This window comes from Triticum urartu, chromosome 1A (genome assembly GCF_056163025.1).
Source record: "Triticum urartu cultivar PI428250 chromosome 1A, HENAU_Tu73, whole genome shotgun sequence".
Lineage (NCBI taxonomy): Eukaryota > Viridiplantae > Streptophyta > Magnoliopsida > Poales > Poaceae > Triticum > Triticum urartu.
In genome coordinates this window covers 141,348,469-141,368,211 of record NC_141873.1, presented here as the reverse complement: position 1 = coordinate 141,368,211, position 19,743 = coordinate 141,348,469, and positions in this window count along the sequence as shown.

Genomic DNA, 19,743 nt, shown 5'->3' with positions numbered 1-19,743 from the left:
TATTTCGGGGACCCGCGTTGGAGATGCCCTTAGATTCTTCCATGGCACTTGCTGCATTATCCAATGACTCTGAGTCGTTCTGCTTATGGCCGCCTCGTTGCAGAATTAAGAGGCTTATGTTGCATCGGGAGTTTATTCCATCTAAGCTTGGAAGAGAGCAAAATAGCTTCCTAGAGAGCAAATATCCCATCTCTTTGAGGCGTCAGAAAGAGATGGGGACGCATAGGCTCAAAATTGAGGAGGAGCATCGGGCGACAAATGAACAGATAGCCGAGGAGAACGGTTCATCATGCTAGATCGAATGCCATGGATCTAGTGGCGTGAGCATTTCGGGAGGAGACACGAATGACAATCATACGTTCCAGTGCTGCCGGAGCAAGGGAAGGTGCACGTGGCAGAGGAGGGCACGGTGCACCCGCTGAAGTGAAAGGGGATGACGCACACACCGACAACATATGATTTGTACATGTCATCATTAAATGTTACTCTCTCTCTTAGTAATCTAAACGCTCTTATATTTCTTTACGAAAAAAATATTTTTCTTGCATCTTGTTAATCATTATGTATGTTGGCATCTGCAGGAGCGTGTAGGAAGCGGAGGCAATAGAGCTCCTGACTGGCTGACAGAGCTCGCGGTAATATATGAAGGTCCATTCATGATAAAAACCAACCGGGCAAGCCTGTCGAGATCAAAGAAATGGCGGAAAATTTCTCTTCCTGGTACGTCAGGGCTATCAGAAGGGATTGCAGGACTCGGCTCGTTTGACATACGGCTCACACACTGACATGTGGGCCCAGACCCACACGTCAGCGGCCCAACGGCAGGGGGGGCATACGTCAGGGGATCCGGCTCCGGGATTGCAATAGGCTAGTAGTGTCAAAAACGTTCTTATATTTTGGGACGGAGGGAGTAGAACTGTTGGGGGTCAGATCATGTTGGAAAAAGTCCCAGCCCAGCTCCACCAGGATGGCATGGTGTTGAGTTTGTAATGAGTGCTTTTACACCTAAAAAGGTTACGTACATATATGATTGCTTTTAAAATGGTGTGATAGAAAGTTTGATTTTGGAGGCAGTTAAAGTGTTTGATAAGGAAAAATAAAATGAAGGCTGAGATATGGCGACTCTGAGTTTGCACGTCGCCTGACCAACCTCCAAATGCATATGCATAAGTTTGCACGTCGCCGGACCAACCTCCAAATGCATATGCATATGCATCTGGAGCACGCTCTCTATGCGATATGCCAGGCTGTAGATATCTTGACTTTACACACTCCATATGCAATACGACGACTACAGATATGTCACTCTGCTGGAGTTGCGCTCCATATGCAATATGATCTGCAAATATGACGACGTGCTCATATGCCGACTACATACATGGCGGTCTACTAGAGTTGATGTAAGGCTGGCTTCCAGAGTGACGACATAAAGCTCGCTGGCTGGATCATGGCGCAGGAATACCAGGCTGGCTTCCACGAGGAAGGCAAGGCGAGAGAGACAGCGGCCAAAGGAATACTAGCATAGATTTAAGTGGGAAAACTAAGCTGTCTAAAACATTCAGTGCAGGTCCTCAGCTACCGTCATCTGAAAATGAACCTTATGAGGAATGGACTGCCCTCAAATCATCATCCACATCAAAGGAATTATTAAGGCCAAGGATAGCGTAAGATTCAAGTGACCCAAAGTTGCAGCATACACGCCCAGATTACTTGCGACACTAAAATTTTGTCACAGTGGACATATCAAAGTGTAGTACTCCCTCCGTCCGAAAAAGCTTGTCCCTCAAATGGATGTATCTACCATGAAGTTAGTGCGAGATACATTCATTTAAGCTTGTTCCTCAAATGGATGTATCTAGCATGAAGTTAGTATCAGATACATTCATTTAAAGGATAAAATTGGGACAAGCTTTTTCAAACGGAAAAAGTAGATCAAATCATTTCCATGGAGCAAAAGCTCACAAGTGTAGCTCAGATCAGTATTATGGTACCAAAACAGCAATCGAGGGTCGGCATGTGTGTGGATAGAATAGTTTGAAGATTGCTTAGTATCAAGAAGACCCTTGCTTTGATGCTCAAGCTTGATGTGAAAAAGGCTTTTGATAGTCTCGTGGGAATTCCTCCTAGCAGTACTGTCAACCAAAGGGTTTGACAGGAGATGGAGAGATTGGATTGCTGTGCTGCTAGCCTCGTCGTTGATTAGGATCCTGGGAAACGGTGAGCTCTCTGAAAAGATTAATCACAAGTGAGGGCTTTGTGATGAACGGTGAGCTCTCTGAAAAGATTAATCACCAGTGAGGGCTTTGTGATGCCTCGAGACTGATGTGCCAGGTGTCGTCCAGTTATTCGCTGTCGTTGTCATGTCATTTGCTTGCGTGTTGTATCTTGTCATGTCATCATGTGCATTGCATCATCACGTTTTCAAAACTTGCATTCGTCCGGGTTCTCCGAATTCTTTCTGTTGTCCGTTCTGAACCCAACAACACTTGCACGCGCCCACGGCATGTCCGAAATAGTATTTTATAAGTGGCCGGAAAATGTTCTCGGAATGGGATGAGAGTTGACGTGTGGTCTTATTATAGTGTAGATAGACCGTCTGTCAAGTTTTCATCGCATTCGGAGTTCGTTTGATAGCCCAACCGTTAAACTATAGCTACAATATAGTCGGTCTAACGTCGGACGTTTTCGGTCTCCGGAAACAGTCGCCGGGTCTCTCTCTTCCTTTCTCTCAGCTCGAGACCGTCTGCACAGCTCACTACCTACTGTCAGGCCCTACCTAACCTCTCTCGTCAGCCCGCGGCCCACCCCTCGCGCGTCCGAAAATTGTCCCGGACCCGACCCAACCAGTCGTCACCGTCGTGTCCGGATCATCCCCAAACATCTACAAAACATCTCCTTTTTCCTATTTGGTCTTCCTATCTTTTATTTCTCGACCGTCCGATTAAAATCGAAGGAACCAAATACCCCTAACCAAAAATTCTCGTTGCTATATAAATAAGTCCAACCCTAGCCTCCTGTTCCCCTCCTTGCGCCGGCACCCACTCCCTCGGGATCCTTCCCCGACCAGGTTCCTCTTTCCTCGGGATCTTGCCCGATCCAATCCAACCAGCCACCTCGACCTCCTCCTTCGTGCACCCGTGTGCCGCGAACGCCGAGACTCCAGCCTCCTCTCGTGCCCGAGGGGCTCCCCGAGCACCTCGTCCCCGCCGTCGCTAGTCGCCGGAACCAGCAGGCTGTCCTCGCCACCCCTGCTCCCTTCCTTTCTCTTTTCTTCGGTGAAGCTCTCAGCTCTCCCTCTCCCTCTCTGTGAACCAGGAACGCAACACCGAATCCTCCCCATGGCGCTGTCGCACGGGTCTAGGCGTCCCCCACCTCTGCGTCGCCGGAGTCGCCAAGTTCCTGGTGCCGTCGCCGCAACCTGCGCAGCCCCGCCATGAACGCCGTGGAGTTTTCCTCCGCTCCGGAGCTCCTTCCTCGACGCCGAGCTCGCCAAGCCCCGCCACCAGGGACCTCCTCTGCGCCCCGTTGACCCCCACCTGGACTCCCATCTGCCGGCCTTCAACGCCGTCCAGCCTCACCCCACCGGATCCGCGTCGTCCGTCTCCCTCCGCCTCGCCAAGTCCCATGCTGCCGCTGCTCTTCTTCCTGTCGAGAAGACGAGGATGGCGCCGCCTCTGTCGCGAGGGAGACGAGCGCCTCGCCCGCATCCGTTGACCGCATCGCTCCCCTGCTTCGCTCGCATGGGCCGGCCTCGCCTGCCGTAGATCCAGCCCATCTCCAGACCGCCTGCCTCCTGCGTGCCTGGGCCGCATTTGGCGCCAAGGCCCAGCGCACCAGTCGGCCACTGCTCCATCCAGCTGGGCTGAGGCCCATGGTGAGAGACCCCCAGCCCCTCCTGTGCTCTGTTGGGCCAACCAGATCCGGCCCAAGCTGTATTTTTTTTTCCACAGAACGTTTTAGCTAATTTCCTGAGTACTACCCGTTTTGCAGAATAGTCCCTAGAGTTCATGCATTTAATAACTCACAAATGGTGCATCGGATTAAAATGTTTTATATATGAAAGTTGCTTAGAATTTTGTGTAGTTTCATAATATGTCATTTTCATCCATGTTTAAAATGCTTAAAATGATGTTTGTTTAAATTTGCTTAAATAACTTGCTAAAATGATTTAATTCATAACTAAATAACCGTAACTCGGAATTTAATAATCTTTATATGTAAATGAGGTAGAATTTTGCATAGTTTAACATGGTGGCATCACTTTGCATATTTAACAATTATAAAATATGGTTTAGGGCAGAACAGTACCGAACCTAATATATGCATATGTGGATTACCGGAATTGTTGTTCGTTGCTTCCGGCCTCATTTAACCTTGACTAGATAGTGTTGGGGAACGTAGCAGAAATTCAAAATTTTCCTACGTGTCACCAAGATCTATCTATGGAGAGACTAGCAACAAGGGGAAGGAGAGTGCATCTACATACCCTTGTAGATCGCTAAGCGGAAGCGTTCAAGTGAACGGGGTTGATGGAGTCGTACTCGTCGTGATTCAAATCACCGATGATCCTAGCGCCGAACGGACGGCACCTCCGCGTTCAACACACGTACGGAACGGAGACGTCTCCCATGCCTTGATCCAGCAAGGAGGAGGGAGAGGTTGATGGAGATCCAGCAGCACGACGGCGTGGTGGAAGTAGCGGGATTCCAACAGGGCTTCGCTAAGCGCTGCGGGAGGAGGAAGATATGTCACGGGAGGGAGAGGGAGGCGCCAGGCCTTAGATTGGTTTGCTCCTCCTTTTTCCCCACTATATATAGGGCCAAGGGAGAGGGGAAGGCGCAGCCCTTGCCCCTTCCTCCAAGGAGGGGTGCGGCCAAGGGTGGGGAGGAGTCCATCCTCCCCAAGGCACCTCGGAGGTGCCTTCCCCCTTTAGGACTCTCCCTTTTTTCTCTCTCTTGGCGCATGGGCCCCTTGGGGCTGGTGCCCTTGGCCCATATAGGCCAAGGCACACCCCCTACAGCCCATGTGGCCCCCCGGGGCAGGTGGCCCCACCCGGTGGACCCCCGGGACCCTTCTGGTGGTCCCAGTACAATACCGATGACCCCGAAACTTGTCCCGATGGCCGAAATAGCACTTCCTATATATAATTCTTTACCTCCGGACCATTCCGGAACTCCTCGTGACGTCCGGGATCTCATCCGGGACTCCGAACAACTTTCGGGTTACCGCATACTAATATCTCTATAACCCTAGCGTCACCGAACCTTAAGTGTGTAGACCCTACGGGTTCGGGAGACATGCAGACATGACCGAGACGTTCTCCGGTCAATAACCAACAGCGGGATCTGGATACCCATGATGGCTCCCACATGTTCCACGATGATCTCATCGGATGAACCACGATGTCAAGGACTTAATCAATCCCGTATTCAATTCCCTTTGTCTATCGGTATGTTACTTGCCCGAGATTCGATCGTCGGTATCCAATACCTTGTTCAATCTCGTTACCGGCAAGTCTCTTTACTCGTTCCATAACACATCATCCCGTGATCAACTCTTTGGTCACATTGCGCATATGATGATGTCCTACCGAGTGGGCCCAGAGATACCTCTCCGCTTACACGGAGTGACAAATCCCAGTCTCGATTCGTGCCAACCCAACAGACACTTTCGGAGATACCTGTAATGCACCTTTATAGCCACCCAGTTACGTTGTGACGTTTGATACACCCAAAGCACTCCTACGGTATCCGGGAGTTGCACAATCTCATGGTCTAAGGAAATGATACTTGACATTAGAAAAGCTTTAGCATACGAACTATACGATCTTTGTGCTAGGCTTAGGATTAGGTCTTGTCCATCACATCATTCTCCTAATGATGTGATCCCGTTATCAATGACATCCAATGTCCATGGTTAGGAAACCATAACCATCTATTGATCAACGAGCTAGTCAACTAGAGGCTTACTAGGGACATATTATGGTCTATGTATTCACACGTGTATTACGATTTCCGGATAATACAGTTATAGCATGAATAACGACAATTATCATGAACAAGGAAATATAATAATAACTAATTTATTATTGCCTCTAGGGCATATTTCCAACAGTCTCCCACTTGCACTAGAGTCAATAATCTAGTTCACATCGCCATGTGATTAACACTCACAGGTCACATCACCATGTGACTAAGACCCAAGAGTTTACTAGAGTCAGTAGTCTAGTTCACATCACTATGTGATTAACACTCAATGAGTTTTAGGTTTGATCATGTTGCTTGTGAGAGAGGTTTTAGTCAACGGGTCCGAACCTTTCAGATCCGTGTGTGCTTTACAAATCTCTATGTCATCTCCTAGATGTAGCTACCACGCTCTATTTGGAGCTAATTCAAATAACTGTTCTACTTGGAGCTATTCTAAATTGTTGCTCCATTATATGCATCCGGTATCTCTACTCAGAGCTATCCGGATAGGTGTTAAGCTTGCATCGACGTAACCCTTTACGACGAACTCTTTTACCACCTCCATAACCGAAAAAAATTCCTTAGTCCACTAGTTACTAAGGATAACTTTGACCGCTGTCCTGTTATCCATTCATGGATCACTCTTGTACCCCTTGACTGACTCATGGCAAGGCACACTTCAGGTGCGGTACACAGCATAGCATACTGTAGAGCCTACGTCTTAAGCATAGGGGACGGCCTTCGTCCTTTCTCTCTATTCTGCCGCGGTCGAGCTTTAAGTCTTAACTTCATACCTTACAACTCAGGCAAGAACTCCTTCTTTGACTGAGCCATCTTGAACACCTTCAAGATCACGTCAAGGCATGTGCTCATTTGAAAGTACTATTAAGCGTTTTGATCTATCCTTATAGATCTTGATGCTCAATGTTCAAGTAGCTTAATCCAGGCTTTCCATTGAAAAACACTTTCCAAATAACCCTACATGCTTTCTAGAAATTCTACATCATTTCCGATCAATAACATGTTAACAACACATACTCATCGGAAATTCTATAGTGCTCCCACTCACTTCTTTGGAAATACCAGTTTCTCATAAACTTTGTATACACCCAAAATCTTTGATCATCTCATCAAAGCATACATTCCAACTCCGAGATGCTTACTCCAGTCCTCAGAAGGACAGCTGGAGCTTTGCATACTTATTAGCATCTTTCAGGATTGACAAAACCTTCCGGTTGTATCACATACAACCTTTCCTCAAGAAAATCGTCGAGGAAACAATGTTTTGACATCCTATCTGCAAGATTTCATAAATAATGCAGTAATCGCTAATATAATTCCAACAGACTCTTAGCATCGCTACGAGTGAGAAAGTCTCACCGTAGTCAACTCCTTGAACTTGTCGGAAAACATCTTAGCGACAAGTCGAGCTTTCTTAACGGTGATACTTACCATCATTGTCCGTCTTCCTTTTAAAATCCATATGTACCTAACAGCCTTACGACCATCAAGTAGTTCTTCCAAAGTCTATACTTTGTTTTCATATATGGATCCTCTCTCGGATTATATGGCCTCGAGCCATTTATCAGAATCCGGGCCCACCATCGCTTCTCCATGGCTCATAGGTTCATTGTTGTCTAGCAACATGACTTCCAAGACAGGATCACGTACCACTCTGGAGTAGAACGCATCCTTGTCATCCCACGAGGTTTGGTAGTGACTTGATCTGAAGTTTCATGATCACTATCACAAGCTTCCACTTCAATTGGTGTAGGTGCCACAGGAACAACTTCCTGTGCCCTGCCACACACTAGTTGAAGAGATGGTTCAATAACCTCATCAAGTCTCCACCATCCTCCCACTCAATTCTTTCGAGAGAAACTTTTCCTCGAGAAAGGACCCGATTCTAGAAACAATCCTTTATTGCTTTCGGATCTGAGACAGGAGGTATACCCAACTGTTTTTGGTGTCCTATGAAGATGCATTTATCCGCTTTGGGTTCGAGCTTATCAGCCTGAAACTTTTTCACATAAGCGTCGCAGCCCCAAACTTTTCAAGAAATGACAGCTTAGGTTTCTCTAAACCATAGTTCATACGGTGTCATCTTATCGGAATTACGTGGTGCCCTCTTTAAAGTGAATGTGGTTGTCTCTAATGCCTAACCCATAAACTATCGTGGTAATTCGATAAGAGACATCATGGTATGCATCATATCCAATAGGGTGCAGTTATGATGTTCGGACACACCATCACACTATGGTGTTCCAGGCTGTATCAGTTGTGAAACAATTTCCACAATGTCTTAATTCCGTGCCAAACTCGTAATTCAGATATTCATCTCTATGATCATATCATAGATATTTTATCCTCTTGTCACGACGATCTTTCAACTTCACCCTGAAATTGCTTGAACCTTTCAATAATTCAGACTCGTGATTCATCAAGTAAATATACTCAACATCTACTCAAATCATCTGTGAAGTAAGAACATAACGATATCCACTACATGCCTCAGCACTCATTGGACTGCACACATCAAAAATGTATTACTTCCAACAAGTTGCTTTCTAGTTCCATTTTACTGAAACCGAGGCTTTCAGTCATCTTGCCCATGTGGTATGATTTGCATGTCTCAAATGATTCAAAAATCAAGTGATTCCAAACGGTCCATTTGCATGGAGTTTCTTCATGCATAAACACCAATAGACATGGTTCGCATGTCTCAAACTTTTCAAAAATGAGTGAGCCCAAAGATCCATCAACATGGAGCTTCTTCATGCGTTTTATACCGATATGACTTACGTGGCAGTGCCACAAGTAGGTGGTACTATCATTACTATCTTTTGGCATGAACATGTGTATCACTACGATCGAGATTCAATAAACCATTCATTTTAGGTGTAAGACCATTGAAGGTATTATTCAAATAAACAGAGTAACCATTATTCTCCTTAAATGAATAACCGTATTGCGATAGACATAATCCAATCATGTCTATGCTCAACGCAAACACCAATCTCGATGGTAGAGGGAGCGTGCGATGCTTGATCATATCAACATTGAGAACACTTCCAACACATATCGCCAGCTCACCTTTAGCTAGTCTCCGTTTATTCCGCAGCTTTTATTTCGAGTTACTAACACTTAGCAACCGAACCGGTATCTAATACCCTGGTGCTAGTAGGAGTACTAGTAAAGTACACATTAACATAATACATCCAATATACTTCTATTGACCTTGCCAGCCTTCTTATCTACCAAGTATCTAGGGTAATTCTGCTCCAGTGGCTGTTCCCTTTATTACAGAAGCACTTAGTCTCGGGTTTGGGTTCAACCTTGGGTTTCTTCACTAGAGCAGCAGCTGAATTGCCGTTTTATGAAGTATCCCTTCGTGCCCTTGCCCTTCTTGAAACTAGTGGTTTCACTAACCATCAACAATTGATGCTCCTTCTTGATTTCTACTTTCGCGGTGTCAAACATCGCGAATATCTCAAGGATCATCATATATGTCCTTGATATATTATAGTTCATCACGAAGCTCTAGCAGCTTGGTGGTAATGACTTCGGAGAACCATTACTATCTCATCTGGAAGATCAACTCCCACTTGATTCAAATGATTGTTGTACTCAGACAATCTGAGCACAAACTCAACAATTGAGCTTTTCTCCTTAGTTTGCAGGTTAAGAAAATCGTCGGAGGTCTTATACCTCTTGACGTGGGCACGAGCCTGAAATTCCAATTTCATCCCTCAAAACATCTCATATGTTTCGTGACGTTTCAAAACGTCTTTGGTGCCTCAACTCTAAACCGTTTAACTGAACTATCATGTAGTTATCAAAACGTGTATGTCAGATGTTCACAACATCCACAGACAACGTTCGAGGTTCAGCACACTGAGCGGTGCATTAAGGACATAAGCCTTCTAAGAAGCAATGAGGACAATCCTCAGTTTATGGACCTAGTCCGCATAATTGCTATTATCAACTTTCAACTAATTTTTCTCTAGGAACATATCTAAACAGTAGAACTATAGCGTGAGCTACGACATAATTTGCAAAATTCTTTTGACTATGTTCAGGATAATTAAGTTCATCTTATGAACTCCCACTTAGATTAGACATCCCTCTAGTCATCTAAGTGTTACACGATCCAAGTCAACTAAGCCATGTCCGATTAACACGTGAGACGGACTAGTCATCGTCGGTGAACATCTTCATGTTGATCGTATCTTCCATACGACTCGTGTTCGACCTTTCGGTCTCTGTGTTCCGAGGCCATGTCTTCACATGCTAGGCTCGTCAAGTTAACCCTAAGTGTTTTTGCATGTGTAAAACTTCTTACACCCGTTGTATGTGAACGAAAGGATCTATCATACCCGATTAACACGTGGTGCTTTGAAGCGACGAACTGTAGCAACGGTGCACAGTTAGGGGAGAACACTTCTTGAAATTGTTGTAAGGGATCATCTTATTTACTACCATCGTTTCTAAGCAAATAAGATGTATAAACATGATAAACATCACATGCAATCAAATAATAGTGACATGATATGGCCAATATCATATAGCTCCTTTGATCTCCATCTTGGGGCTCCATGATCATCTTGTCACCGGTATGACACCATGATCTCCATCATCATGATTTCCATCATCGTGTCTTCTTGAAGTTGTCTCGTCATTGACATGCAAGTCGTGATTCCGTTGACAAAAACATGATCAATCTCATACATCACATATATCATTCATCACATCCTTTTGGCCATATCACATCACATAGCATACCCTGCAAAAACAAGTTAGACGTCCTCTAATTGTTGTTTGCATGTTTTACGTGGCTGCTATGGGTTTCTAGCAAGAACGTTTCTTACCTACGCAAAACCACAACGTGATATGCCAATTGCTATTTACCCTTCATAAGGACCCTTTTCATCGAATCCGATCCGACTAAAGTAGGAGAGACAGACACCCGCTAGCCACCTTATGCAACTAGTGCATGTTTGTCGGTGGAACCGGTCTCACGTAAGAGTACGTGTAAGGTTGGTCCGGGCCGCTTCATCCCACGATGCCGCCGAATCAAGATAAGACTAGTAACGGCAAGCATATTGAACAAAATCAACGCCCACAACTACTTTGTGTTCTACTCGTGCATAGAATCTACGCAATAGACCTAGCTCATGATGCCACTGTTGGGGAACGTAGCAGAAATTCAAAATTTTCCTACGTGTCACCAAGATCTATCTATGGAGAGACTAGCAACGAGGGGAAGGAGAGTGCATCTACATACCCTTGTAGATCGCTAAGCGGAAGCGTTCAAGTGAACGGGGTTGATGGAGTCGTACTCGTCGTGATTCAAATCACCGATGATCCTAGCGCCGAACGGACGGCACCTCCGCGTTCAACACACGTACGGAACGGAGACGTCTCCCATGCCTTGATCCAGCAAGGAGGAGGGAGAGGTTGATGGAGATCCAGCAGCACGACGGCGTGGTGGAAGTAGCGGGATTCCAACAGGGCTTCGCTAAGCGCTGCGGGAGGAGGAAGATGTGTCACGGGAGGGAGAGGGAGGCGCCAGGCCTTAGATTGGTTTGCTCCTCCTTTTTCCCCACTATATATAGGGCCAAGGGAGAGGGGAAGGCGCAGCCCTTGCCCCTTCCTCCAAGGAAGGGTGCGGCCAAGGGTGGGGAGGAGTCCATCCTCCCCAAGGCACCTCGGAGGTGCCTTCCCCCTTTAGGACTCTCCCTTTTTTTCTCTCTCTTGGCGCATGGGCCCCTTGGGGCTGGTGTCCTTGGCCCATATAGGCCAAGGCACACCCCCTACAGCCCATGTGGCCCCCCGGGGCAGGTGGCCCCACCCGGTGGACCCCCGGGACCCTTCCGGTGGTCCCGGTACAATACCGATGACCCCGAAACTTGTCCCGATGGCCGAAATAGCACTTCCTATATATAATTCTTTACCTCCGGACCATTCCGGAACTCCTCGTGACGTCCGGGATCTCATCCGGGACTCCGAACAACTTTCGGGTCACCGCATACTAATATCTCTATAACCCTAGCGTCACCGAACCTTAAGTGTGTAGACCCTACGGGTTCGGGAGACGTGCAGACATGACCGAGACGTTCTCCGGTCAATAACCAACAGCGGGATCTGGATACCCATGATGGCTCCCACATGTTCCACGATGATCTCATCGGATGAACCACGATGTCAAGGACTTAATCAATCCCGTATTCAATTCCCTTTGTCTATCGGTATGTTACTTGCCCGAGATTCAATCGTCGGTATCCAATACCTTGTTCAATCTCGTTACCGGCAAGTCTCTTTACTCGTTCCGTAACACATCATCCCGTGATCAACTCTTTGGTCACATTGCGCATATGATGATGTCCTACCGAGTGGGCCCAGAGATACCTCTCCGCTTACACGGAGTGACAAATCCCAGTCTCGATTCGTGCCAACCCAACAGACACTTTCGGAGATACCTGTAATGCACCTTTATAGCCACCCAGTTACGTTGTGACGTTTGATACACCCAAAGCACTCCTACGGTATCCGGGAGTTGCACAATCTCATGGTCTAAGAAAATGATACTTGACATTAGAAAAGCTTTAGTATACGAACTATACGATCTTTGTGCTAGGCTTAGGATTAGGTCTTGTCCATCACATCATTCTCCTAATGATGTGATCCCGTTATCAATGACATCCAATGTCCATGGTTAGAAAACCATAACCATCTATTGATCAACGAGCTAGTCAACTAGAGGCTTACTAGGGACATATTATGGTCTATGTATTCACACGTGTATTACGATTTCCGGATAATACAGTTATAGCATGAATAACGACAATTATCATGAACAAGGAAATATAATAATAACTAATTTATTATTGCCTCTAGGGCATATTTCCAACAGATAGGTAGTTTTACTTTGCTTCACCCTCTTGCCATGTTTAACAACATTTAATATTGTTGGGTACATAAACGTGATCGAACTAAATACGTCATGTGGTGTTTTGTCAATATGCATCCCGATGCATATTGAGCTCCATTTAACTTGTAGTATTATTTGTGCATGTTGCCATGCCATGCCTCATTAAACCGGACATGCATCATACTTGGTTGTGCATCATGTCATGTTGATGTGTTGTTTGTTTACTATGATTGTTTGCTTCTTTCCGGTGTTGCTTCTTCGGGTTGGATCCGGTAACGTCGTGTTGTGAGGATTCGTTCGACAACGTCAATTTGTCTTCTTCATGGACTCGTTCTTCTTCCTTGCGGGATTTCAGGCAAGATGATCATACCCTCAAAATCACTACTGTCTTTGCTTTGCTAGTTGCTCGCTCTTTTGCTATGCCTATGCTGCGATACCTACCACTTGCTTATCATGCCTCCCATATTGTTGAACCAAGCCTCTAACCCACCTTGTCCTAGCAAACCGTTGTTTGGCTATGTTACCGCTTTGCTCAGCCCCTCTTATAGCGTTGTTAGTTGCAGGTGAAGATTGAAGATTGTTCCTTGTTAGAACATGGAGATGTTGTTCCTTGTTGGAACATGTTTACTTGTTGGGATATCATAATATATCTTATTTAATTAATGCATCTATATACTTGGTAAAGGGTGAAAGGCTCGGCCTTATGCCGAGTGTTTTGTTCCACTCTTGCCGCCCTAGTTTCCGTCATATCGGTGTTATGTTCCCGGATTTTGCGTTCCTTACGCGGTTGGGTTATAATGGGAACCCCTTGACAGTTCGCCTTGAATAAAACTCCTCCAGCATGGCCCAACATTGGTTTTACCATTTGCCACCTAGCCTCTTTTTCCATTGGGTTAGGCCAGCCCAAGGGTCATCTTATTTTAACCCCCCCCCCCCCCCCGGGGCCAGTGCTTCTCTAAGTGTTGGTCCAACCCAGAGCACCGTGCAGGGCCATCCCTTGGCAACTTGGGTTACGTCGGCTCCTGTACGCTTAGCTTATCCGGTGTGCCCTGAGAACGAGATATGTGTAGCTCCTATCGGAATTGTCGACACAGCGGGTGGTCTTGTTGGACTTGTTTTACCATTGTCAAGGATGTCTTGAAGAACCGGGATACCGAGTCTGATCGGAATGTCTCGGGAGGTCTATTCCATCGTTGACCGTGAGAGCTTGTCATGGGCTAAGTTGGGACACCCCTGCAGGGTTATGAACTTTCGAAAGCCGTGCCCGCGGTTATGGGCAGATGGGAATTTGTTAATGTCCGGTTGTAGAAAACCTGAAGTTAACCTTAATTAAAATGCATCAACTGCGTGTGTAACCATGATGGTCTCTTTTCGGCGGAGTCCGGGAAGTGAACACGGTTGTTGGAGTTATGCTTGACGTAGGTTGTTCTAGGATCACTTCTTGATCATAGTTTTTTAACGACCGTGCCTTGCCTTCTCTTCTCGCTCTCATTTGCGTATGTTTAGCCACCATATATGCTAGTCGCTTGCTACAGCTCCACCTCATACCTTTACCTTACCCATAAGCTTAAATAGTCTTGATCGCGAGGGTGTGAGATTGCTGAGTCCCCGTGGCTCACAGATACTTCCAAAACCAGCTTGCAGGTGCCGATGAGTTCGTGCAGACGACGCAACCAAGCTCAAGGAGGAGCTCGATGAAGATCTTGTCCTTTGTGTTGTTTCGTTCTAGTTGATCAGTAGTGGAGCCCAGTTGGGGTCGATCGGGGACTGTGTCGCATTTGGGGTTCTTCTTTTATTTTGGCTCCGTAGTCGGGCCCTGATTGTATTTGGATGTTGTAATGTTTTATTCATGTACTGTGTGAAGTGACGATTGTAAGCCAACTATGTATCTCTTTCCCTTATGTATTACATGGGTTGTGTGAAGATTACCTCACTTGCGACATTGCTTTCAATGCGGTTATGCCTCTAAGTCGTGCTTCGACACGTGGGAGATATAGCCGCATCGAGGGCGTTACAAGTTGGTATCAGAGCCTTCCTCGACCTTAGGAGCCCCCACTGCTTGATCGTTATTAGCAGCCGTTGTTGAGTCTAGAAAAATGTTTTGAGTCCTTTAGGATTATATATATCGAAGAGTTAGGAATTCTTTTTACTTCCCAATCTCCTCATCGCTCTGGTAAGGCTTCCTGACGTAGAGTTTTGACTCTTCTCTTCTCAAATTTCACTAAAAAAAATTTAGGATCACGCGGGTATCTTGGAATTGTTTCGATGGTTTTGTGACGAGAACATTGTCTTGGTGCCTCCTGTCAGGGGTTTTATGGAAGTGTCCCGGGGAGTTGAGCTCCGAGGTGTTGTCGTCACAATTTTATCGTTGCAGTTCTGGAATACCTGAGTTTAGTACGCCGACACCGAAAATCTCTTTTATGCAGTTCGTTGGTGAGATAACCTCGACGCCACCCAGTACTGGGGCGGGAGTTCGGGAGTATTGCCGTAACTCGTATAACGGATGCTTTTCGAAGGTTGAGGTAGACGATTTCCGAAGGTTTCTTGGTTATGTGTTGAAGGATGGATACAGCTGGATGTAGGATTTGCTAGATTTGGGTGAGATATTATGCTTCCCCTGTATCCCCAACACCTGATTGCATAACCGAAAAGGTTCGGGAGTTTCATAGCTGGGAATTCAAGTAGCTCTTAGGATATCTTTCCGACAGATGTATGATTTGAAATTGGGGTTCGACGTCTAGTGGCCCGCCTATTCATGGTTGGTTTTACAGTGGTCTCGTTGTGTCTTAAAGAGTCCTTGGCTATGCCGACTCGGGGACGCTTCGTATGTCATGTGCACTGCCTTGTACATGATGGTGTTGTACGATCGAGCCCGTATAGGCCCCACCATGAAAACTTCGGATGAAATCTCTATCATATGTTTGCTCCGGCTTATTTTGCAAGCCAATCCTTTGTTTTGTTTTGAGTTGTGGTATTCGAGTTGCTTCGAAGTCAAATGTTGATTCCATACCTTCTCTAAATGGTGTTCTCATATTTCTATGTGAATACTAATCCTTCTCGATCATTGAGTTTGTCATGTCAATCCTTTTCACCGGTGTGCTTCTCGTCAGGTGGATCCGATCATCTCTACATACGCAAGATCAAGTATCAGTTTCTTCTAAACGGTGTTTGTGTCATCCGTCTCCAAGTTGCCTTTGTTTTTCACGCACACCCACCCTTTTTCCTCAAAGACTCGGTTTTCTTAATCAAGCATACTTTTATTCTTGTGAAGTCTTCCTCTTCCTTTTCCATCAATATTATTATCCGGTGATTCTAATGAAGAGTCTAACGGAGTTTCAAGTTCATCATTCTTCGTGTGTTTTTTTCTTCTTCTCCGATGGTTTCAAGTCAAGCTTTGTTGATCTTACCTTTTCCTCATTTCAATGCCTTCTCATACTGGTGCACCTCATAATAATTCGCTTCTCACTATTCATTTGTTCCGGCGTGCTCAAGCTTTCTCAAAAGGCTCGTCTTGTCATTCGAGATCCGTCCAACCTATTTCGGGGTTGTTATCTCATTCTAGCAATTCATTTCAACCGGTGCATCCTCTCTTTTAAATCGTTCAACGGTGTATCTTTTGAGTGGGCCCTAACCCACAGGTCTTTCTTCAGGATCTTACCTGACTCTTTTTATTTTATCGGAGTTTTTCCTCAAATCTTCTAAAGTTTGTCGTAAGAATGAATTATCATTAGTCAGATGTGTTTCTCCAAGATCTTTCAAATTATTTTCATCATTGGCTCAACTTTCTCATTTTCATTCCGGAGTGCCTCAACAATTTGGTGGTGTTCTGGTCGTCATTCTCAGATATTGAAGACCGAAGAAGAGTTTCTCTTTAATCTTGCTTCATTCTCTTCAAGATTAATGATGCTAGCTTCATACCATCCTCTCATAATTGTTTGATTGTGAGAATTCTTTTCACCCATCCGGAGCAATTCAAGATTCTTTTCAGTTTGATTATCCGGAGCCCATCATCTAAGATTTATTCATTCCAGCTTTCAGCTTTCATACTCTAAATCATACTGGTGTCTAAATCAAGGATTCTCTAATCAGCTCGTAATCTCTTCGTTCTCATGGATCTAAATTCTCTCAAGCATCTTCGTTTAATTGCTAATTCTTCCCAGTGTTTCTTCATGTTGTAATCATTCTTTTTCAATTCTTACCGATGGTTCATTCAAAAATTTCTTGTCCTTCGTTATCATATCAATTTATTCGTTGTTCCAATCCTACCGATGGTTCGTTGAAGACCTTATCAAGTTATCGATATCTCTCTTAATCCTTTCCACGAGAATAAGTAGTGTGCCAAATCCATTGTTTGTCATCAATTAAATTGGTGAAGGATAAGTATAATGTAATTCTTATTCTTGTTTCATCGAGTTTACTCAATTTCTTTTTCCGGAGTGGTTCGTCGTATCACATTCTTAGTTCGAGATGCGTTATCTTTTCTTTTCCGGAGTTCCAAGCTCTAATTATTACGGAGATCCATCTAAATCATTACAAGGTTTCACCTTGTGTTCCCAACTTCTCTTTATCTTCGTAATTCTTTTGTTTACCAGAGTTTTTCACGAAGGTTCTACATGATGGTTCATCAAGGATTTATATTCTTTCTCGAAGTGTTCATCGAGATTCTTTTCTAAGGAGCTCAAGTATTCTTCATCTTGCATCCGGAGTGCAATTCTTTCTACCTTATCATTGGAAGTGGTATTATGTCATTCTTGATAATTTGAGTTCATATTTCATGATTCACATGTTATTAAGAATGAGGTATTTTAAATCCACCAACCAACTAGTTGGAGCTATCTTGTGTCATGTTTCACCTAAAGCCTTCCCTAAGGATCGTTGCTATTTATGGTTCTCATAAATGCTCCATGTTCTTCATTTATCCTCCCGGTGAGATAGCTTCTTGTCTCCTTGTTCTTATCAATCCAATTCTTTTTCCCATGAATGGCAGGTTGTCACCTCATAATTTTGAGATGTATTCTATAAGTCCATATCAAGCTTATCCTTTTCGTTGTTGATAACCCAACAACTTTGTTCTAGCTTTTGGTGTAAGCGTGCTCTCTCAAGACCTTGTTTTTCTCCCCCGTTCATTCAGTTCCATTCTCTCACTTCTTCTGGAGGCATTGTGATGTTGCTCTCTTCAAACCTTCTTCTTGTTCTTGTCAGGATCATGTTCTTTTCGTGTTATCCATTTTACCGGAGTGTCGTGCCCTCTTTTCAAGTTCTCTCATCTTATCAAGTTTTGCGTCCCTTCTCAGACGGAGTGTTGTCCAAATTATATCATTCTTAATCCTTCTCTATCTTGACTTAACCGGAGTGGTTTCAATATATATCTTGCCCTCCAACCTCAAGGTTTATCGCAATGTTCTTTGTCCCTCTTTTCTAACGGAGTGTTTTCGACCTTGTTCACCTTCGTTGTATTCTTTTCTCGAATTTGTTCAACCTCTCAAGGTTCTTTGGTTTCACTCGTTTGTCAAAGAAGCAACTTAGTTTTACCTCTTCTCTGTCTCTTCCGTTTTCTCTCCGGTGCCATTCTAGATCTCGGGACGAGATCCTCTCGTAGTGGTGGAGTGTTGTGACGCCCCGAGACTGATGTGCCAGGTGTCGTCCAGTTATTCGCTGTCGTTGCCATGTCATTTGCTTGCGTGTTGCATCTTGTCATGTCATCATGTGCATTACATCATCACGTTTTCAAAACTTGCATTCGTCCGGGTTCTCCGAGTGCTCTCTGTTGTCCGTTCTGAGCCCAACCACACTTGCACGCGCCCGCGGCATGTCCGAAATAGTATTTTATAAATGGCCGAAAAATGTTCTCGGAATGGGATGAGAGTTGACGTGTGGTCTTATTATAGTGTAGATAGACCGTCTGTCAAGTTTTCATCGCATTCGGAGTTCGTTTGATAGCCCAACCGTTAAACTATAGCGACAATATAGTCGGTCTAACGTCGGACGTTTTCGGTCTCCGGAAACAGTCGCCGAGTCTCTCTCTTCCTTTCTCTCAGCTCGAGATCATCTGCACAGCTCACAACCTACTGTCAGGCCCTACCTAACCTCTCTCGTCAGCCCGCGGCCCACCCCTCGCGCGTCCGAAAATTGTCCCGAACCCAACCCGAGCAGTCGTCACCGTCGTGTCCGGATCATCCCCAAACATCTACAAAACATCTCCTTTTTCCTATTTGGTCTTCCTATCTTTTATTTCTCGACCGTCCGATTAAAATCGGAGGAACCAAATACCCCTAACCAAAAATTCCCGTTGCTATATAAATAAGTCCAACCCTAGCCTCCTGTTCCCCTCCTTGCGCCGCCACCCACTCCCTCGGGATCCTTCCCCGACCAGGTTCCTCTTTCCTCGGGATCTTGCCCGATCCAATCCAACCAGCCACCTCGACCTCCTCCTTCGTGCACCCGTGTGCCGCGAACGCCGAGACTCCAGCCTCCTCTCGTGCCCGAGGGGCTCCCCGAGCACCTCGTCCCTGCCGTCGCTAGTCTTCGGAACCAGCAGGCTGTCCTCGCCACCCCTCCTCCCTTCCTTTCTCTTTTCTTCGGTGAAGCTCTCAGCTCTCCCTCTCCCTCTCTGTGAACCAAGAACGCAACACCGAATCCTCCCCATGGCGCTGTCGCACGGGTCTAAGGGTCCCCCACCTCTGCGTCGTCGGAGTCGCCAAGTTCCTGGTGCCGTCGCCGCAACCTGCGTCAGCCCCGCCATGAACGCCGTGGAGTTTTCCTCCGCTCCGGAGCTCCTTCCTCGACGCCGAGCTCGCCAAGCCCCGCCACCAGGGACCTCCTCTGCGCCTAGTTGACCCCCGCCTG